Raw genomic sequence first — 24,132 nt, forward strand, 5'->3', positions numbered from 1 at the left:
GAGGGGGTGGGAGTGTTGCAGGTGGGGGAGGGGGGGCAGGGTGCTGCAGATGTGGCTGCCATGGGTGGGGGAGGGGGTGGGAGTGTTGCAGGTGGGGGAGGGGGGGGGCAGGGTGCTACAGATGTGGCTGCCATGGGTGGGGGAGGGGCGGGAGTGCCGCGGGATGGGGAGGGGCGGGGTGTGCTGCAAATGTGTGTGCCATGGTGGGGGAGTGAGTGCCGTGGGTGAGGGGTGCTGCAGGTGTGGGTGGGTGGGTGGGAGGGAGGGGGCGTGTGGCGGATGTTGTGGAGGCTGTGGGTGCCGCAGGTGGGAGGTGGGCGGGGGCAGCAGTCAGTTGTCGTCCACGGCATTCTCCTCCGGACTGTGCGGCAGCTGAGCAGTCAGCGGCTGCAGTGTCACCAGGGTGCAGGGAGTGTACAGGGAGGGGAGTGGGTGGAGATTGGGAGGGGACTGGGCGGGGATGGGCGGACCGAGGGAGGGGACTGTTCCTGGCCTGCATCCAGCCACCCAGATCCCAGATCTGTGACTCCGCCTAGCGTTAGCAAATGAATCACAAAGTCACAGATCTGGGCTATTATATAGGAGATATAGATCTAGCTTTGTGACCATCCGAAGCATTGCCCGGGAGGGTACATGAAGGGCATACATTAACTTAAATGGAGACAGGAAAATCAATACCGGCTACAGCATACAACCTGAACGAGATAATCAGTCTCTAGAGTCATTTGCCGGCCATTGACCACTCCTGGGCCAACTTAAGGGTTGCAGGTGCCTTCTCTGACGTATCCTCCCTCTTCCAGGAATCCAACAGTTTCAGCCCAGCCTCCGGCGTGATAATCGCGTGCATGACACCGTTACGTCTAACCAGCAATTTCGTTGGAAACCCCCAACGATAAAGAATATCAGCTCTCTTGAGTGCTGTAGTCACCGGGTCGAACGCACGTCTCATAGCTAGGGTAGCCGCTGAGAGGTCTGAGACTTGACTATCTCCCAAGGTCGTGAGCGGCATGTCCAGGCGCATAGCTGCCCGCAGGATTTGGTCCTTGACATGGAAGTAATGCATCCTCATCAGAGTGTTTCTCGGAGCATCTTTTGGGGCATTTCTAGCCTTCGGTAGGCGGTGGATGCGGTCGATAAGAAAGTCATCAATAGAGTTGGTAGGAAGAAGAGCCATGAAGAGGTCCGTTGCAAATTAGTTGAGCTCTGAGTTGGAGACTGTTTCCGGGATGCCGCAAAGCTTTATATTGTTACGGCGTGACATGTCCTCAAGGTCACAGATCTCCTCTGCTTGTAGCTCTTCAAGTTGGTTAATCACCTCATTATGAGACTTCACCACCTCCTCACACTTATTCTCGAGGTGGTCCGTACGTTGACCTATAGCGTCGACTGTCTGCCGGCAGCTTTGGAGCGCTGTCTTAACTTCCATTGTAATATAATCTTTAAAGGAAGCCAATAGCTGCCGCATAGAGCCGAGTGTGAGGGGTGCGTCATCATCCAGTTGAGAGAGTTTTGTTTGATGCACCCGGGGAGTCACAGAAACCTCATCACTACCTTGGAATTGCTTGGATAGGGAATCCGAAACAGCGGGAGTTTTCTGACTCTGGAAAGTCGGAGACTGCTTGAAAAAAGCGACTGGGCGGACCGGGGTCGGGTATTTTTGGCGTTTAGGCGGCATTATCCCAGAGGGTATCCCCCACCGCAGTAGTCACTATCTTAGGTGATATAAAGGCTAAATATAGTATTAATGGCACTATACTGGAAACTACTGAGGAGGAAAGGGATCTAGGAGTCACTATCTCAGGTGACATAAAGGATAAATATAGTATTACTGGCACTATTCTGGAGACTACTGAGGAGGAAAGGGATCTAGGAGTCACTATCTCAGGTGACATAAAGGATAAATATAGTATTAATGGCACTATACTGGAGACTGAGGAGGAAAGGGATCTAGAAGTCCCTATTTCAGGTGACATAAAGGATAAATATAGTATTAATGGTACTATACTGGAAACTACTGAGGAGGAAAGGGATCTAGGAGTCACTATTTCAGGTGACATAAAGGATAAATATAGTATTAATGGCACTATACTGGAAACTACTGAGGAGGAAAGGGATCTAGACGTCACTATTTCAGGTGACATAAAGGATAAATATAGTATTAATGGCACTATACTGGAAACTACTGAGGAGGAAAGGGATCTAGGAGTCACTATTTCAGGTGACATAAAGGATAAATATAGTATTAATGGTACTATACTGGAAACTACTGAGGAGGAAAGGGATCTAGGAGTCACTATTTCAGGTGACATAAAGGATAAATATAGTAATAATGGCGCTATACTGGAAACTACTGAGGAGGAAAGGGATCTAGGAGTCACTATTTCAGGTGACATAAAGGATAAATATAGCATTAATGGCACTATACTGGGAACTACTGAGGAGGAAAGGGATCTAGGAGTCACTATATCAGGTGACATAAAGGATAAATATAGTATTAATGGCACTATACTGGAAACTACTGAGGAGGAAAGGGATCTAGACGTCACTATTTCAGGTGACATAAAGGATATATATAGTATTAATGGCACTATACTGGAAACTACTGAGGAGGAAAGGGATCTAGGAGTCACTATTTCAGGTGACAATAAAGGATAATATAGTTTCTCTAACGTCCTTGAGGATGCTGGGACTCCGTAAGGACCATGGGGAATAGACGGGCTCCGCAGGAGATAGGGCACTTTAAGACAGCTTTGGACTCTGGGTGTGCACTGGCTCCTCCCTCTATGCCCCTCCTCCAGACCTCAGTTTTACACTGTGCCCAGAGCAAGATGGGTGCACTGCAGAGAGCTCTCCAGAGTTCTCTGCCTAGAAGCATTTTTGTTTGGATTTTTTTCTACCTTTTACTACTTTTTCACAGGGAGCACTGCTGGCAACAGGCTCCCTGCATCGAGGGACTGAGGAGAGAGGGGCAGACCTTCTTGTCAAAGATGGGCTCTGCTTCCTCGGCTATTGGACACCATTAGCTCCAGAGGGGGTGAACGCAGGTTCTTACTGGGCGTCCACCCCCGGAGCCGCGCCGCCGTTCTCCTCACAGAGCTAGAAGTACAGAAGACAGAAGTCATCAGGCGGCAGAAGCCTTCAGCTTCACTGAGGTAACGCACAGCACTGCAGCTGTGCGTCATTGCTCCCATACACCTCACATACTCCGGTCACTGTAAGGGCGCAGGGGAGGGGGGGCGCCCTGGCCAGCAATATAAACCTCTGCATGGCATAAAGACTATATACATGTACAGGTGGGCTCTGTACATGTATATAAAAGAGCCCCCGTCATATTTTACTAAGTTTGAGCGGGACAGAAGCCCGCCGCCGAGGGGGCGGGGCTTCTCCCTCAGCACTCACCAGCGCCATTTTCTCTCCACAGCACTGCTGAGAGGAAGCTCCCCGGACTCTCCCCTGCTTACACACGGTGAAAGGGGTGCTTAAAAGAGAGGGGGGGGGGGCACATCATTGGCGGTTTACATATTATACAGCGCTGCTGGGGAAAAACATTTTGTGTTGGTCTCCAGGGTCATTGCGCTGGGGTGTGTGCTGGCATACTCTCTCTCTCTCTCTGTCTCTCCAAAAGGCCTTGACAGGGATACTGTCTTCAGGAAAGGGGTTCCCTGTGTGGGTGTGAAGTGTGTCGGTACGCGTGTGTCGACATGTTTGACGAGGAAGGCTCGCTTAATGTGGAGGGGGAGTGCTTGAATGTCAGGTTGCCGTCGGCAACGCCGACACCGGAATGGGTGGATATGCTGAATGTCTTGAATGCAAATGTCAATCTATTGCATAAAAGATTAGACAAGGCAGAAGCTAGGGATCAGTCAGGTAGCCAGTCCATGCCTGTCCCTGGGGCGCCAGGTCCTTCGGGGTCTCAGAAGCGCACCATATCCCAGATCGATGACACAGATACCGACACAGATACTGACTCTAGTGTCGACTATGAAGATGCAAAATTACAGCCGAAGGTTGCTAAGGGTAATTCGGTACATGATTATTGCCATTAAAGAGGTTTTGCATATTACTGAGGAACCCACTGTCCCTGACACGAGGGTACACATGTATAAAGGGAAAAAGCCTGAAGTCACTTTTCCATCCTCATTTGAATTAAGTGACTTGTGCGAAAAGGCTTGGGAATCTCCGGATAGGAGACCACAAGTTCCCGAAAGGATTCTCATGGTGTATCCTTTTCCACAAACTGATAGGATACGCTGGGAATCTTCGCCAAAAGTTAACAAGGCGCTGACACGTTTGTCCAAAAAGGTGGCACTGCCTTCTCAGGATACGGCTTCCCTCGAGGAACCTGCTGATCGCAGGCAGGAAATTACCTTAAAGCACATTTACACTCATTCAGGTACTATTGCTCGACCGGCTATGGCGTCGGCCTGGGTTTGTAGTGCGGTTGTGGCATGGGCAGATTCCTTATCTACGGAAATTGACACCTTAGATAGAGATGCCATTCAAATGACCATAGAGCATATCAGAGATGCTGCCTTGTATATGAGGGATGCTCAGAGAGACATTTGTTTATTAAGCTCCAGAATAAATGCTATGTCTATTTCTGCTAGGCGGCTCTTGTGGACCCGACAGTGGACGGGAGATGCCGATTCAAAGCGGCATATGGAGTCCTTGCCTTACAAAGGGGTGGAGTTGTTTGGAGACTGCCTCTCGGATCTTGTCTCTACGGCTACGGCTGGTAAGTCAAATTTCTTACCTTATGTCCCCCCGCAGCATACAAAAAAGGCACCTCATTATCAAATGCAGTCCTTTCGTTCCAATAAAAACAAGAAGGTACACGTGGATCATCCTTTGTTGCCAGAGGGAAAGGCAGGGGAAAAAAGCTGCACACAGCTAGTTCCCAAGAGCAGAAGTCCTCCCCTGCGTCTGCAAAGTCCACCGCATGATGCTGGGGCTTCCCGAGGGGAGGCAGATCTGGTGGGGGCTCGTCTTCGGTTTTTCAGCCACGTCTGGGATCACTCGCAGGTGGATCCCTGGGCATTAGAGATTGTTTCTCAGGGATACAGGCTGGAATTCGAAGACTTGCCTCCTCGCCGATTTTTCAAATCGGCTCTGCCGGCTTCCCCGTCAGAGAGGGAGCTAGTGTTGGCAGCAATCCAAAAATTGTATATTCAACAGGTGATTGTCACAGTTCCTCATCTCCAGCAAGGAGAGGGATATTACTCAACCCTGTTTGTGGTCCCGAAACCGGACGGTTCGGTCAGACCCATTTTAAACCTGAAATCTCTGAACCTGTACTTGAAGAGGTTCAAGTTCAAAATGGAATCACTCAGGGCGGTCATCGCCAGCCTGGAGGGGGGGGATTGGATGGTGTCCCTGGACATAAAGGATGCTTACCTTCATGTTCCGATATTCCCCCCGCATCAAGCGTTCCTGAGATTTGCAGTGCAGGACTGTCACTACCAATTTCAGATGTTGCCGTTTGGGCTTTCCACGGCCCCGAGAATTTTCACCAAGGTAATGGCGGAAATGATGGTGCTCCTGCGCAGGCAGGGGGTCACAATTATCCCATACTTGGACGATCTCCTCATAAAGGCGAGATCTCGGGAGAGGTTGCTGGACAGCGTGTCTCTGTCCATGAAGACGTTGCAGATACACGGCTGGATTCTCAATATACCGAAGTCCCAGCTAGTCCCTACAACGCGTCTGACCTTTTTGGGGCTGATTCTAGACACAGACCAGAAAAAGGTTTTTCTTCCGATCGAAAAGGTTCAGGAACTCATAGCCATGGTCAGGAACCTATTAAAACCAAAAAAGGTTTCAGTGCATCATTGCACGCGGGTCCTGGGGAAGATGGTGGCTTCCTACGAGGCCATCCCTTTCGGCAGGTTCCATGCGAGGACTTTTCAATGGGACCTCTTGGACAAGTGGTCCGGGTCCCATTTACAAATGCATCAAAGGATCACCCTGTCTCCCAGGACCAGGGAATCTCTCCTGTGGTGGCTGAACAGTGCTCACCTACTAGAAGGTCGCAGGTTCGGCATTCAGGACTGGGTCCTGGTGACCACGGACGCAAGCCTCCGAGGCTGGGGAGCAGTCACACTGGGAAGAAATTTCCAAGGTCTCTGGTCAAGCCTAGAGTCTTGTCTCCACATCAACGTCCTGGAGTTGAGGGCCATATACAACGCCCTGCGTCAAGCGGAGGAATTGCTTCGGAGAAAACCAGTTCTGATTCAGTCAGACAATGTCACGGCAGTGGCTCATATAAACCGCCAAGGCGGAACAAGGAGCAGAATGGCCATGGCAGAAGCGACCAGGATTCTACGCTGGGCGGAAGGCCATGTAAGCGCGCTATCAGCGGTGTTCATCCCGGGGGTGGACAACTGGGAGGCGGACTTCCTCAGCAGGCACGACCTGCATCCGGGAGAGTGGGGACTTCATCAAGAAGTCTTCGCACAGATCACGGATCGTTGGGGACTGCCTCAAATCTACATGATGGCATCCCGTCTCAACAAAAAGCTAAGCGGTGTTGCGCCAGGTCAAGGGACCCTCAGGCGGTAGCGGTAGACGCTCTGGTGACACCTTGGGTGTTCAGATCGGTCTATGTGTTTCCTCTTCTTCCTCTCATACCCAAAGTGTTGAGAATAATACGAAGAAGCAGGGTCAGAACAATATTCATTGTTCCGGATTGGCCACGGAGGACTTGGTATCCGGAGCTGCAAGAGTTGCTCGCAGGGGATCCGTGGCCTCTTCCGCTAAGGCAGGACCTGCTGCGGCAGGGACCCTGTCTGTTCCAAGACTTACCGCGGCTGCGTTTGACGGCATGGCGGTTGAACGCCGGATCCTAGCGGAAAAAGGGATTCTGGAGGAAGTCATTCCTACCCTGATCAAGGCTAGGAAAGACGTGACGTTAAAACATTATCACCGTATATGGCGGAAATATGTTTCTTGGTGTGAGGCCAGGAATGCTCCTATGGAGGAGTTCCATTTGGGCCGTCTACTTCACTTCCTTCAAACAGGAGTGACTTTGGGCTTAAAATTAGGGTCCATAAAGGTCCAGATTTTGGCCTTATCCATTTTCTTTCAAAGAGAATTGGCCTCTATTCCTGAAGTACAGACCTTTGTGAAGGGGGTGCTGCATATTCAGCCTCCCTTTGTGCCTCCGGTGGCGCCTTGGGATCTTAACGTGGTGTTACGTTTCCTCAAGTCACCTTGGTTTGAACCACTCAAAACTGTGGAGTTGAAATACCTCACGTGGAAAGTGGTCATGTTGTTGGCGTTAGCTTCGGCAAGACGTGTTTCCGAATTGGCGGCTTTATCACATAAAAGCCCATACTTGGTATTTCACGTGGATAGGGCAGAGTTCTGCCAAAAGTGGTCTCATCTTTTCATGTGAACCAACCTATTGTCGTGCCTGTGGCTACACGGGACTTGGAGGATTCCGAGTCCCTGGATGTAGTCAGGGCTTTAAAGATTTATGTGACCAGAACGGCTAGAATCAGGAAGACTGAAGCTTTGTTCGTTCTGTATGCGGCCAACAAGGTTGGCGCTCCTGCTTCAAAGCAGACTATTGCTCGCTGGATCTGTAACACGAATCAGCAGGCGCATTCTACGGCAGGATTGCCGTTACCGAAATCGGTTAAGGCCCACTCCACTAGGAAAGTCTCGGCATTACAGTTGTGCCGAGCGGCTACTTGGTCGGGGACAAACACCTTTGCAAAGTTCTTTAAGTTTGATACCCTGGCTGAGGAGGACCTCCTGTTTGCTCAATCGGTGCTGCAGAGTCATCCGCACTCTCCCGCCCGTTTGGGAGCTTTGGTATAATCCCCATGGTCCTTACGGAGTCCCAGCATCCTCAAGGACGTTAGAGAAAATAAGATTTTACTTACCGGTAAATCTATTTCTCGTAGTCCGTAGAGGATGCTGGGCGCCCGTCCCAAGTGCGGACTTCTTCTGCAAGACTTGTATATAGTTATTGCTTACATAAGGGTTATGTTATAGTTTATCGGTTGAACCGAGGCTATGTTGTTGTTCATACTGTTAACTGGGTAAGTTATCACAAGTTATACGGTGTGATTGGTGTGGCTGGTATGGATCTCGCCCTTAGATTTACAAAAATCCTTCCTCGTACTGTCCATCTCCTCTGGGCACAGTTTCCCTAACTGAGGTCTGGAGGAGGGGCATAGAGGGAGGAGCCAGTGCACACCCAGAGTCCAAAGCTGTCTTAAAGTGCCCTATCTCCTGCGAAGCCCGTCTATTCCCTATGGTCCTTACGGAGGCCCAGCATCCTCTACGGACTACGAGAAATAGATTTACCGGTAAGTAAAATCTTACTATTAATGGCACTATACTGGAAACTACTGAGGAGGGAAGGGATCTAGGAGTCACTATTTCAGGTGACATAAAGGATAATATAGTATTAATGGCACTATACTGGAAACTACTGAGGAGGAAAGGGATCTAGGATTCACTATTTCAGGTGACATAAAGGATATATATAGTATTAATGGCGCTATACTGTAAACTACTGAGTAGGAAAGGGATCTAGGAGTCACTATCTCAGGTGACATAAAGGATATATATAGTATTAATGGCGCTATACTGGAAACTACTGAGGAGGAAAGGGATCTAGGAGTCACTATTTCAGGTGACATAAAGGATAAATATAATATTAATGGCGCTATACTGGAAACTACTGAGTAGGAAAGGGATCTAGGAGTCACTATTTCAGGTGACATAAATGATAAATATAGTATTAATGGCGCTATACTGGAAACTACTGAGGAGGAAAGGGATCTAGGAGTCACTATCTCAGGTGACATAAAGGATATATATAGTATTAATGGCGCTATACTGGAAACTACTGAGGAGGAAAGGGATCTAGGAGTCACTATTTCAGGTGACATAAAGGATAAATATAGTATTAATGACACTATACTGGAAACTACTGAGTAGGAAAGGGATCTAGGAGTCACTATCTCATGTGACATAAAGGATATATATAGTATTAATGGTGCTATACTGGAAACTACTGAGGAGGAAAGGGATCTAGGAGTCACTATTTCAGGTGACATAAAGGATAAATATAGTATTAATGGCGCTATACTGGAGACTACTGAGGAGGAAAGGGATCTAGGAGTCACTATTTCAGGTGACATAAATGATAAATATAGTATTAATGGCGCTATACTGGAAACTACTGAGTAGGAAAGGGATCTAGGAGTCACTATCTCAGGTGACATAAAGGATATATATAGTATTAATGGCGCTATACTGGAAACTACTGAGGAGGAAAGGGATCTAGGAGTCACTATTTCAGGTGACATAAAGGATAAATATAATATTAATGGCGCTATACTGGAAACTACTGAGTAGGAAAGGGATCTAGGAGTCACTATTTCAGGTGACATAAATGATAAATATAGTATTAATGGCGCTATACTGGAAACTACTGAGGAGGAAAGGGATCTAGGAGTCACTATCTCAGGTGACATAAAGGATATATATAGTATTAATGGCGCTATACTGGAAACTACTGAGTAGGAAAGGGATCTAGGAGTCACTATCTCAGGTGACATAAAGGATATATATAGTATTAATGGCGCTATACTGGAAACTACTGAGGAGGAAAGGGATCTAGGAGTCACTATTTCAGGTGACATAAAGGATAAATATAATATTAATGGCGCTATACTGGAAACTACTGAGTAGGAAAGGGATCTAGGAGTCACTATTTCAGGTGACATAAATGATAAATATAGTATTAATGGCGCTATACTGGAAACTACTGAGGAGGAAAGGGATCTAGGAGTCACTATCTCAGGTGACATAAAGAATAAATATAGTATTAATGGCACTATACTGGGAACTACTGAGGAGGAAAGGGATCTAGGAATCACTATTTCAGGTGACATAAAGGATAAATATAGTATTAATGGCACTATGCTGGAAACTACTGAGGAGGAAAGGGATCTAGGAGTCACTATCTCAGGTGACATAAAGGATAAATATAGTATTAATGGCACTATACTGGAAACTACTGAGGAGGAAAGGGATCTAGGAGTCACTATTTCAGGTGACATAAAGGATAAATATAGTATTAATGGCACTATACTGGAAACTACTGAGTAGGAAAGGGATCTAGGAGTCACTATCTCAGGTGACATAAAGGATATATATAGTATTAATGGCACTATACTGGAAACTACTGAGGAGGAAAGGGATCTAGGAGTCACTATTTCAGGTGACATAAAGGATATATATAGTATTAATGGCGCTATACTGTAAACTACTGAGTAGGAAAGGGATCTAGGAGTCACTATCTCAGGTGACATAAAGGATATATATAGTATTAATGGCGCTATACTGGAAACTACTGAGGAGGAAAGGGATCTAGGAGTCACTATTTCAGGTGACATAAAGGATAAATATAATATTAATGGCGCTATACTGGAAACTACTGAGTAGGAAAGGGATCTAGGAGTCACTATTTCAGGTGACATAAATGATAAATATAGTATTAATGGCGCTATACTGGAAACTACTGAGGAGGAAAGGGATCTAGGAGTCACTATCTCAGGTGACATAAAGGATATATATAGTATTAATGGTGCTATACTGGAAACTACCGAGGAGGAAAGGGATCTAGGAGTCACTATTTCAGGTGACATAAAGGATAAATATAGTATTAATGGCGCTATACTGGAGACTACTGAGGAGGAAAGGGATCTAGGAGTCACTATCTCAGGTGACATAAAGAATAAATATAGTATTAATGGCACTATACTGGGAACTACTGAGGAGGAAAAGGATCTAGGAATCACTATTTCAGGTGACATAAAGGATAAATATAGTATTAATGGCACTATGCTGGAAACTACTGAGGAGGAAAGGGATCTAGGAGTCACTATCTCAGGTGACATAAAGGATAAATATAGTATTAATGGCACTATACTGGAAACTACTGAGGAGGAAAGGGATCTAGGAGTCACTATTTCAGGTGACATAAAGGATAAATATAGTATTAATGGCACTATACTGGAAACTACTGAGTAGGAAAGGGATCTAGGAGTCACTATCTCAGGTGACATAAAGGATATATATAGTATTAATGGCACTATACTGGAAACTACTGAGGAGGAAAGGGATCTAGGAGTCACTATTTCAGGTGACATAAAGGCTAAATATAGTATTAATGGCACTATACTGGAACTACTGAGGAGGAAAGGGATCTAGGAGTCACTATCTCAGGTGACATACAGGATAAATATAGTATTAATGGCACTATACTGGGGACTTCTGAAGAGGAAAGGGATCTAGGAGTCACTATCTCAGGTGACATACAGGATAAATATAGTATTAATGGCACTATACTGGGGACTTCTGAGGAGGAAAGGGATCTAGGAGTCACTATTTCAGGTGACATAAAGGATATATATAGTATTAATGGCGCTATACTGGAACTACTGAGGAGGAAAGGGATCTAGGAGTCACTATCTCAGGTGACATACAGGATAAATATAGTATTAATGGCACTATACTGGGGACTTCTGAAGAGGAAAGGGATCTAGGAGTCACTATCTCAGGTGACATAAAGGATAAATATAATATTAATGGCACTATACTGGGGACTTCTGAGGAGGAAAGGGATCTAGGAGTCACTATTTCAGGTGACATAAAGGATAAATATAGTATTAATGGCAGTATACTGGAAACTACTGAGGAGGAAAGGGATCTAGGAGTCACTATTTCAGGTGACATATAAGATAAATATAGTATTAATGGCGCTATACTGGAGACTACTGAGAAGGAAAGGGATCTAGGAGTCACTATTTCAGGTGACATAAAGGATAAATATAGTATTAATGGCACTATACTGGAGACTACTGAGAAGGAAAGGGATCTAGGAGTCACTATTTCAGGTGACATAGAGGATAAATATAGTATTAATGGCGCTATACTGGAAACTACTGAGGAGGAAAGGGATCTAGGAGTCACTATCTCAGGTGACATAAAGGATAAATATAGTATTAATGACACTATACTGGAAACTACTGAGGAGGAAAGGGATCTAGGAGTCACTATCTCAGGTGACATAAAGGATAAATATAGTATTAATGGCACTATACTGGAAACTACTGAGGAGGAAAGGGATCTAGGAGTCACTATCTCAGGTGACATAAAGGATAAATATAGTATTAATGGCGCTATACTGGGAACTACTGAGTAGGAAAGGGATCTAGGAGTCACTATCTCAGGTGACATAAAGGCTAAATATAGTATTAATGGCGCTATACTGGAAACTACTGAGGAGGAAAGGGATCTAGGAGTCACTATTTCAGGTGACATAAAGGATAAATATAGTATTAATGGCACTATACTGGAGACTACTGAGGAGGAAAGGGATATAGCAGTCACTATCTGAGGTGACATAAAGGATATATATAGTATTAATGGTACTATACTGGAAACAACTGAGGAGAAAGGGATCTAGGAGTCACTATTTCAGGTGACATAAAGGATAAATATAGTATAATGGTACTATACTGGAAACTACTGAGGAGGAAAGGGATCTAGGAGTCACTATTTCAGGTGACATAAAGGATAAATATAGTATAATGGCGCTATACTGGGAACTACTGAGGAGGAAAGGGATCTAGGAGTCACTATCTCAGGTGACATAAAGGATAAATATAGTATTAATGGCACTATACTGGAAACTACTGAGGGGGAAAGGGATCTAGGAGTCACTATCTCAGGTGACATAAAGGATAAATATAGTATAATGGTACTATACTGGAAACTACTTAGGAGGAAAGGGATCTAGGAGTCACTATTTCAGGTGACATATAGGATAAATATAGTTTTAATGGCGCTATACTGGAGACTACTGAGAAGGAAAGGGATCTAGGAGTCACTATTTCAGGTGACATAAAGGATAAATATAGTATTAATGGCGCTATACTGGAAACTACTGAGGAGGAAAGGGATCTAGGAGTCACTATCTCAGGTGACATAAAGGATAAATATAGTATTAATGGCACTATACTGGAGACTACTGAGGAGGAAAGGGATCTAGGAGTCACTATTTCAGGTGACATAAAGGATAAATATAGTATAATGGTACTATACTGGAAACTACTGAGGAGGAAAGGGATCTAGGAGTCACTATTTCAGGTAACATAAAGGATAAATATAGTATAATGGTACTATACTGGAAACTACTGAGGAGGAAAGGGATCTAGGAGTCACTATTTCAGGTGACATAAAGGATAAATATAGTATAATGGCGCTATACTGGGAACTACTGAGGAGGAAATGGATCTAGGAGTCACTATCTCTGGTGACATAAAGGATAAATATAGTATTAATGGCACTATACTGGAAACTACTGAGGGGGAAAGGGATCTAGGAGTCACTATCTCAGGTGACATAAAGGATAAATATAGTACTAATGACACTATACTGGAAACTACTTAGGAGGAAAGGGATCTAGGAGTCACTATTTCAGGTGACATATAGGATAAATATAGTATTAATGGCGCTATACTGGAGACTACTGAGAAGGAAAGGGATCTAGGAGTCACTATTTCAGGTGACATAAAGGATAAATATAGTATTAATGGCGCTATACTGGAAACTACTGAGGAGGAAAGGGATCTAGGAGTCACTATCTCAGGTGACATAAAGGATAAATATAGTATTAATGGCGCTATACTGGAGACTACTGAGAAGGAAAGGGATCTAGGAGTCACTATTTCAGGTGACATAAAGGATAAATATAGTATTAATGGCACTATACTGGAAACTACTGAGGAGGAAAGGGATCTAGGAGTCACTATTTCAGCTGACATAAAGGATAAATATAGTATTAATGGCAATATACTGGAAACTACTGAAGAGCAAAGGGATCTAGGAATCACTATCTCAGGTGACATAAAGGATATATATAGTATTAATGGTACTATACTGGAAACTACTGAGGAGAAAGGGATCTAGGAGTCACTATTTCAGGTGACATAAAGGATAAATATAGTATTAATGGCACTATACTGGGGACTACTGAGGGGGAAAGGGATCTAGGAGTCACTATTTCAGGTGACATAAAGGATAAATATAGTATTAATGGCACTATACTGGAAACTACTGAGGAGGAAAGGGATCTAGGAGTCACTATTTCAGGTGACATATAGGATAAATATAGTATTAATGGCGCTATACTGGAGACTACTGAGAAGGAAAGGGATCTAGGAGTCACTATTTCAGGTGACATAAAGGATAAATATAGTATTAATGGCGCTATACTGGAAACTACTGAGGAGGAAAGGGATCTAGGAGTCACTATCTCAGGTGACATAAAGGATAAATATAGTATTAATGGCACTATACTGGAGACTACTGAGGAGGAAAGGGATCTAGGAGTCACTATTTCAGGTGACATAAAGGATAAATATAGTATAATGGTACTATACTGGAAACTACTGTTGAGGAAAGGGATCTAGGAGTCACTATTTCAGGTGACATAAAGGATAAATATAGTATAATGGTACTATACTGGAAACTACTGAGGAGGAAAGGGATCTAGGAGTCACTATTTCAGGTGACATAAAGGATAAATATAGTATAATGGCGCTATACTGGGAACTACTGAGGAGGAAAGGGATCTAGGAGTCACTATCTCAGGTGACATAAAGGATAAATATAGTATTAATGGCGCTATACTGGAAACTACTGAGGAGGAAAGGGATCTAGGAGTCACTATCTCAGGTGACATAAAGGATAAATATAGTATTAATGGCACTATACTGGAGACTACTGAGGAGGAAAGGGATCTAGGAGTCACTATTTCAGGTGACATAAAGGATAAATATAGTATAATGGTACTATACTGGAAACTACTGAGGAGGAAAGGGATCTAGGAGTCACTATTTCAGGTGACATAAAGGATAAATATAGTATAATGGTACTATACTGGAAACTACTGAGGAGGAAAGGGATCTAGGAGTCACTATTTCAGGTGACATAAAGGATAAATATAGTATAATGGTACTATACTGGAAACTACTGAGGAGGAAAGGGATCTAGGAGTCACTATTTCAGGTGACATAAAGGATAAATATAGTATAATGGTACTATACTGGAAACTACTGAGGAGGAAAGGGATCTAGGAGTCACTATTTCAGGTGACATAAAGGATAAATATAGTATAATGGCGCTATACTGGGAACTACTGAGGAGGAAAGGGATCTAGGAGTCACTATCTCAGGTGACATAAAGGATAAATATAGTATTAATGGCACTATACTGGAAACTACTGAGGGGGAAAGGGATCTAGGAGTCACTATCTCAGGTGACATAAAGGATAAATATAGTACTAATGACACTATACTGGAAACTACTTAGGAGGAAAGGGATCTAGGAGTCACTATCTCAGGTGACATAAAGGATATATATAGTATTAATGGCACTATACTGGAAACTACTGAGGAGGAAAGGGATCTAGGAGTCACTATTTCAGGTGACATAAAGGCTAAATATAGTATTAATGGCACTATACTGGAACTACTGAGGAGGAAAGGGATCTAGGAGTCACTATCTCAGGTGACATACAGGATAAATATAGTATTAATGGCACTATACTGGGGACTTCTGAAGAGGAAAGGGATCTAGGAGTCACTATCTCAGGTGACATACAGGATAAATATAGTATTAATGGCACTATACTGGGGACTTCTGAGGAGGAAAGGGATCTAGGAGTCACTATTTCAGGTGACATAAAGGATATATATAGTATTAATGGCGCTATACTGGAACTACTGAGGAGGAAAGGGATCTAGGAGTCACTATCTCAGGTGACATACAGGATAAATATAGTATTAATGGCACTATACTGGGGACTTCTGAAGAGGAAAGGGATCTAGGAGTCACTATCTCAGGTGACATAAAGGATAAATATAATATTAATGGCACTATACTGGGGACTTCTGAGGAGGAAAGGGATCTAGGAGTCACTATTTCAGGTGACATAAAGGATAAATATAGTATTAATGGCACTATACTGGAAACTACTGAGGAGGAAAGGGATGTAGGAGTCACTATCTCAGGTGACATAAAGGATAAATATAGTATTAATGGCACTATACTGGGGACTTCTGAGGAGGAAAGGGATCTAGGAGTCACTATTTCAGGTGACATAAAGGCTAAATATAGTATTAATGGCACTATACTGGAAACTACTGAGGAGGAAAGGGATCTAGGAGTCACTATCTCAGGTGACATAAAGGATAAATATAGTATTAATGGCACTATACTGGGGACTTCTGAGGAGGAAAGGGATCTAGGAGTCACTATTTCAGGTGACATAAAGGATAAATATAGTATTAATGGCAGTATACTGGAAACTACTGAGGAGGAAAGGGATCTAGGAGTCACTATTTCAGGTGACATATAAGATAAATATAGTATTAATGGCGCTATACTGGAGACTACTGAGAAGGAAAGGGATCTAGGAGTCACTATTTCAGGTGACATAAAGGATAAATATAGTATTAATGGCACTATACTGGAGACTACTGAGAAGGAAAGGGATCTAGGAGTCACTATTTCAGGTGACATAGAGGATAAATATAGTATTAATGGCGCTATACTGGAAACTACTGAGGAGGAAAGGGATCTAGGAGTCACTATCTCAGGTGACATAAAGGATAAATATAGTATTAATGGCGCTATACTGGGAACTACTGAGTAGGAAAGGGATCTAGGAGTCACTATCTCAGGTGACATAAAGGCTAAATATAGTATTAATGGCGCTATACTGGAAACTACTGAGGAGGAAAGGGATCTAGGAGTCACTATTTCAGGTGACATAAAGGATAAATATAGTATTAATGGCACTATACTGGAGACTACTGAGGAGGAAAGGGATATAGCAGTCACTATCTGAGGTGACATAAAGGATATATATAGTATTAATGGTACTATACTGGAAACAACTGAGGAGAAAGGGATCTAGGAGTCACTATTTCAGGTGACATAAAGGATAAATATAGTATAATGGTACTATACTGGAAACTACTGAGGAGGAAAGGGATCTAGGAGTCACTATTTCAGGTGACATAAAGGATAAATATAGTATAATGGCGCTATACTGGGAACTACTGAGGAGGAAAGGGATCTAGGAGTCACTATCTCAGGTGACATAAAGGATAAATATAGTATTAATGGCACTATACTGGAAACTACTGAGGGGGAAAGGGATCTAGGAGTCACTATCTCAGGTGACATAAAGGATAAATATAGTATAATGGTACTATACTGGAAACTACTTAGGAGGAAAGGGATCTAGGAGTCACTATTTCAGGTGACATATAGGATAAATATAGTATTAATGGCGCTATACTGGAGACTACTGAGAAGGAAAGGGATCTAGGAGTCACTATTTCAGGTGACATAAAGGATAAATATAGTATTAATGGCGCTATACTGGAAACTACTGAGGAGGAAAGGGATCTAGGAGTCACTATCACAGGTGACATAAAGGATAAATATAGTATTAATGGCACTATACTGGAGACTACTGAGGAGGAAAGGGATCTAGGAGTCACTATTTCAGGTGACATAAAGGATAAATATAGTATAATGGTACTATACTGGAAACTACTGAGGAGGAAAGGGATCTAGGAGTCACTATTTCAGGTGACATAAAGGATAAATATAGTATAATGGCGCTATACTGGGAACTACTGAGGAGGAAATGGATCTAGGAGTCACTATCTCTGGTGACATAAAGGATAAATATAGTATTAATGGCACTATACTGGAAACTACTGAGGGGGAAAGGGATCTAGGAGTCACTATCTCAGGTGACATAAAGGATAAATATAGTACTAATGACACTATACTGGAAACTACTTAGGAGGAAAGGGATCTAGGAGTCACTATTTCAGGTGACATATAGGATAAATATAGTATTAATGGCGCTATACTGGAGACTACTGAGAAGGAAAGGGATCTAGGAGTCACTATTTCAGGTGACATAAAGGATAAATATAGTATTAATGGCGCTATACTGGAAACTACTGAGGAGGAAAGGGATCTAGGAGTCACTATCTCAGGTGACATAAAGGATAAATATAGTATTAATGGCGCTATACTGGAGACTACTGAGAAGGAAAGGGATCTAGGAGTCACTATTTCAGGTGACATAAAGGATAAATATAGTATTAATGGCACTATACTGGAAACTACTGAGGAGGAAAGGGATCTAGGAGTCACTATTTCAGCTGACATAAAGGATAAATATAGTATTAATGGCAATATACTGGAAACTACTGAAGAGCAAAGGGATCTAGGAATCACTATCTCAGGTGACATAAAGGATATATATAGTATTAATGGTACTATACTGGAAACTACTGAGGAGAAAGGGATCTAGGAGTCACTATTTCAGGTGACATAAAGGATAAATATAGTATTAATGGCACTATACTGGGGACTACTGAGGGGGAAAGGGATCTAGGAGTCACTATTTCAGGTGACATAAAGGATAAATATAGTATTAATGGCACTATACTGGAAACTACTGAGGAGGAAAGGGATCTAGGAGTCACTATTTCAGGTGACATATAGGATAAATATAGTATTAATGGCGCTATACTGGAGACTACTGAGAAGGAAAGGGATCTAGGAGTCACTATTTCAGGTGACATAAAGGATAAATATAGTATTAATGGCGCTATACTGGAAACTACTGAGGAGGAAAGGGATCTAGGAGTCACTATCTCAGGTGACATAAAGGATAAATATAGTATTAATGGCACTATACTGGAGACTACTGAGGAGGAAAGGGATCTAGGAGTCACTATTTCAGGTGACATAAAGGATAAATATAGTATAATGGTACTATACTGGAAACTACTGAGGAGGAAAGGGATCTAGGAGTCACTATTTCAGGTGACATAAAGGATAAATATAGTATAATGGTACTATACTGGAAACTACTGAGGAGGAAAGGGATCTAGGAGTCACTATTTCAGGTGACATAAAGGATAAATATAGTATAATGGCGCTATACTGGGAACTACTGAGGAGGAAAGGGATCTAGGAGTCACTATCTCAGGTGACATAAAGGATTAATAAAGTATTAATGGCGCTATACTGGAAACTACTGAGGAGGAAAGGGATCTAGGAGTCACTATCTCAGGTGACATAAAGGATAAATATAGTATTAATGGCACTATACTGGAGACTACTGAGGAGGAAAGGGATCTAGGAGTCACTATTTCAGGTGACATAAAGGATAAATATAGTATAATGGTACTATACTGGAAACTACTGAGGAGGAAAGGGATCTAGGAGTCACTATTTCAGGTGACATAAAGGATAAATATAGTATAATGGTACTATACTGGAAACTACTGAGGAGGAAAGGGATCTAGGAGTCACTATTTCAGGTGACATAAAGGATAAATATAGTATAATGGTACTATACTGGAAACTACTGAGGAGGAAAGGGATCTAGGAGTCACTATTTCAGGTGACATAAAGGATAAATATAGTATAATGGTACTATACTGGAAACTACTGAGGAGGAAAGGGATCTAGGAGTCACTATTTCAGGTGACATAAAGGATAAATATAGTATAATGGCGCTATACTGGGAACTACTGAGGAGGAAAGGGATCTAGGAGTCACTATCTCAGGTGACATAAAGGATAAATATAGTATTAATGGCACTATACTGGAAACTACTGAGGGGGAAAGGGATCTAGGAGTCACTATCTCAGGTGACATAAAGGATAAATATAGTACTAATGACACTATACTGGAAACTACTTAGGAGGAAAGGGATCTAGGAGTCACTATTTCAGGTGACATATAGGATAAATATAGTATTAATGGCGCTATACTGGAGACTACTGAGAAGGAAAGGGATCTAGGAGTCACTATTTCAGGTGACATAAAGGATAAATATAGTATTAATGGCGCTATACTGGAAACTACTGAGGAGGAAAGGGATCTAGGAGTCACTATCTCAGGTGACATAAAGGATAAATATAGTATTAATGGCGCTATACTGGAGACTACTGAGAAGGAAAGGGATCTAGGAGTCACTATTTCAGGTGACATAAAGGATAAATATAGTATTAATGGCACTATACTGGAAACTACTGAGGAGGAAAGGGATCTAGGAGTCACTATTTCAGCTGACATAAAGGATAAATATAGTATTAATGGCAATATACTAGAAACTACTGAAGAGCAAAGGGATCTAGGAATCACTATCTCAGGTGACATAAAGGATATATATAGTATTAATGGTACTATACTGGAAACTACTGAGGAGAAAGGGATCTAGGAGTCACTATTTCAGGTGACATAAAGGATAAATATAGTATTAATGGCACTATACTGGGGACTACTGAGGGGGAAAGGGATCTAGGAGTCACTATTTCAAGTGACATAAAGGATAAATATAGTATTAATGGCACTATACTGGAAACTACTGAGGAGGAAAGGGATCTAGGAGTCACTATTTCAGGTGACATAAAGGATAAATATAGTATTAATGGCGCTATACTGGAAACTACTGAGGAGAAAGGGATCTAGGAGTCACTATCTCAGGTGACATAAAGGATAAATATAGTATTAATGGCGCTATACTGGGAGCTACTGAGGAGGAAAGGGATCTAGGAGTTACTAACTCAGGTGACATAAAGGATAAATATAGTATTAATGGCACTATACTGGGAGCTACTGAGGAGGAAAGGGATCTAGGAGTCACTATTACAGGTGACATAAAGGATAAATATAGTATAATGGCACTATACTGGAAACTACTGAGGAGGAAAGGGATCTAGGAGTCACTATCTCAGGTGACATAAAGGATAAATATAGTATTAATGGCACTATACTGGAAACTACTGAGGAGGAAAAGGATCTAGGAGTCACTATTTCAGGTGACATTAAGGATAAATATAGTATAATGGCACTATACTGGAGACTACTGAGGAGGAAAGGGATCTAGGAGTCACTATCTCAGGTGACATAAAGGATAAATATAGTAGTAATGGCACTATACTGGAAACTACTGAGGAGGAAAGGGATCTAGGAGTCACTATCTCAGGTGACATAAAGGCTAAATATAGTATTAATGGCACTGTACTGGAGACTACTGAGGAGGAAAGGGATCTAGGAGTCACTATCTCAGGTGACATAAAGGAATAAATATAGTATTAATGACACTATACTGGAAACTACTGAGGAGAAAGGGATCTAGGAGTCACTATCTCAGGTGACATAAAGGCAGGTAAGCAATGTAACAAGGCAATGAGGAAGGCTGGTCAGATGCTTGGTGCATAGGGAGAGGAATCAGCAGCAGAGAAAGAAGTGATAATGCCACTGTATAGGTCATTGGTACGGCCTCATGTAGAATACTGTGTCCAGTTCTGGAGGCCATATCTTCAGAAGGATATTAATACATCAGAGACTGTACAAAGAAGGGCAACTAACATGGTGCATGGCCGACATCACACAACATACCTAGAAAGACTAAGAAATCTCACTATGTATGGTGTGGAGCAGAGAAGGGAAAGGGGGGACATGATAGAAACTGTCACATTTATCAGGGGTTTTAACAGTCCAGGAGGGAAACATTCCCCAAATGAAGAGAAGTAATAGGACACGAGGACATGCATTGAGACTGGAGGGGGGGAGGTTCAGGGGAAATTTGCGGAAAAATTACTTCACAGAAAGGGTGGTGTACAAGTGGAATAGCCTCCCTTCAGAGGTGGTAGAGGATAAGACAGTGGAGCAATATAAACATGCATGGGATAGACATATGAATATTCTTACACGGAAATAAGCAGTTTCTTATATAGCAGCATATTCCGTTGCGCTTTACAATTAGGACAATAATAGAACAAAACTGGGTAAAAGCAGACAGACATAGAGGTAGGAGGGCCCTGCTCGCAAGCTTACACTCTGTAGGTTCAGACTAGATGGGCCAATTGGTTCTTATCTGCTGCCACACGTCACAGACGTGGTAGTAGGTTTGCCCTGTGGACGATATGCACGATGAAGTTGTTTGCCAGTGTAAAGTGTTGCTTTCATGTGCCTAGTGTTGTCACTTGTCATTGACTGTCCCTATTCGTGGCCTTGGGGTAGCACATGTTGTCATTTGCTTTGTGGCATCTTCAACAATGTGACTCTGGTGGCAAATAAGCAACATCAATATTTTTATTTTGGGTGTATTTATGAACGAAGAGATACATGTGGAATAATAATTATTGACATTTTATACAAAGAACACAAAATAAGACACTTAAAGTGGCCATACACTAGTGCGACTACTCCGAGGGGAGAAGTCGCGTACGCTGCTCTCGAACTGCCCGGTATCTTCCAGGCGGCCGGATCGCATACGATACATCGTATACAGTCCTTTTGTATCGTGTGATACCAGCCGAGGCTGCCGGAGCCCGCCACCTCAGAGAAATCTATAGTGCAGCCTCTGCGATCCACAGGCTCCGATCCGATGAGTACGGGATCGCGCATCGGATTGACCTGCGATTTGCCACTTTTCATCCGATTTCTCTGCCTAATTGGTGGAGACCATACAAGCGGAACAGCAGGTGGGAAGCTGACCCTGTCAGACGTGAGGAGTGATTGGGACAGAGTGCCGGATGTTCTGTCATTGGTAGAGTAGTGGGAAAAGCTGACATGGAGGCCTGAGGCCTTATTGTTGCGACATGGACATTATTGGGGTATTGGTCTCAGCGTGAGCGCTAGAGTGGCCAGATGGAGGCACTAGTACTTGCATGACACATGGTGGCAGGCGTCAGACACTAGGAATGGGCGGAGAAGGGGTCAGAATCGGGTACTAGATGTCAGACGTTAAAGTGGCAAATAGAAGAGGCCTTCGGTGGAGTGTGGATATCAGATGCAGTAAAACTGGGCGGGTGTGAATGGCGAATAAGATAACCAGCTAAGTAGTGTATTGGCTACATAACATGAGGGCGGGGGAGCAGTGTGTAGGTCAGGTGACGTGAGGGCGGGGGAGCAGTGTGTAGGTCAGGTGACATGTGGGCGGGGGAGCAGTGTGTAGCTCAGGTGACATGAGGGCGGGGGAGCAGTGTGTAGCTCAGGTGACATGAGGGCGGGGGAGCAGTGTGCAGATCAGGTGACATGAGGGCGGGGGAGCAGTGTGTAGCTCAGGTGACATAAGGGCGGGGGAACAGTGTGTAGGTCAGGTGACATGAGGGCGGGGGAGCAGTGTGTAGCTCAGGTGACATGAGGGCGGGGGAGCAGTGTGTAGGTCAGGTGACATGAGGGCGGGGGAGCAGTGTGTAGCTCAGGTGACATGAGGGCGGGGGAGCAGTGTGTAGCTCAGGTGACATGAGGGCGGGGGAGCAGTGTGCAGATCAGGTGACATGAGGGCGGGGGAGCAGTGTGCAGGTCAGGTGACATGAGGGCGGGGGAGCAGTGTGTAGGTCAGGTGACATGAAGGCGGGGGAGCAGTGTATAGGTCAGGTGACATGAAGGCAGAGCAGTGTGAAGCTCAGGTGACATGAGGGCGGGGGAGCAGTGTGTAGGTCAGGTGACATGAGGGCGGAGGAGCAGTGTATAGGTCAGGTGACATGAGGGCGGAGGAGCAGTGTGGAGATCAGGTGACACGAGGGCGGGGGAGCAGTGTGCAGGTCAGGTGACACGAGGGCGGGGGAGCAGTGTGTAGCTCAGGTGACACGAGGGCGGGGGAGCAGTGTGTAGGTCAGGTGACATGAAGGCGGGGGAGCAGTGTGTAGGTCAGATGACGTGAAGGCGGGGGAGCCGTGTGTAGGTCAGGTGACGTGAGGGCGGGGGAGCAGTGTGTAGGTCAGGTGACATGAAGGCGGGGAAGCAGTGTGTTGGTCAGGTGACATGAAGGCGGAGCAGTGTGTAGGTCAGGTGACGTGAGGGCGGGGGAGCAGTGTGTAGGTCAGGTGACATGAAGGCGGGGGAGCAGTGTGTAGGTCAGGTGACATGAAGGCGGGGGAGCAGTGTGTAGGTCAGGTGACGTGAAGGCGGGGGAGCAGTGTGTAGGTCAGGTGACGTGAAGGCGGGGGAGCAGTGTGTAGGTCAGGTGACGTGAGGGCGGGGGAG

At 44.0% G+C, this 24,132-nt stretch overlaps 1 protein-coding gene across 2 annotated transcripts in view; it reads left to right on the forward strand.

Annotated features, from left to right (window-relative positions):
- Window positions 1-24,132, forward strand: part of LOC135056771 (sphingomyelin phosphodiesterase 5-like) — a 226,269-nt gene that overhangs the window by 70,392 nt on the left and 131,745 nt on the right. The gene's annotated exons all lie outside the window — the stretch shown is intronic.

The sequence above is a fragment of the Pseudophryne corroboree genome, chromosome 1 (genome assembly GCF_028390025.1).
Source record: "Pseudophryne corroboree isolate aPseCor3 chromosome 1, aPseCor3.hap2, whole genome shotgun sequence".
NCBI classification, from domain to species: domain Eukaryota; kingdom Metazoa; phylum Chordata; class Amphibia; order Anura; family Myobatrachidae; genus Pseudophryne; species Pseudophryne corroboree.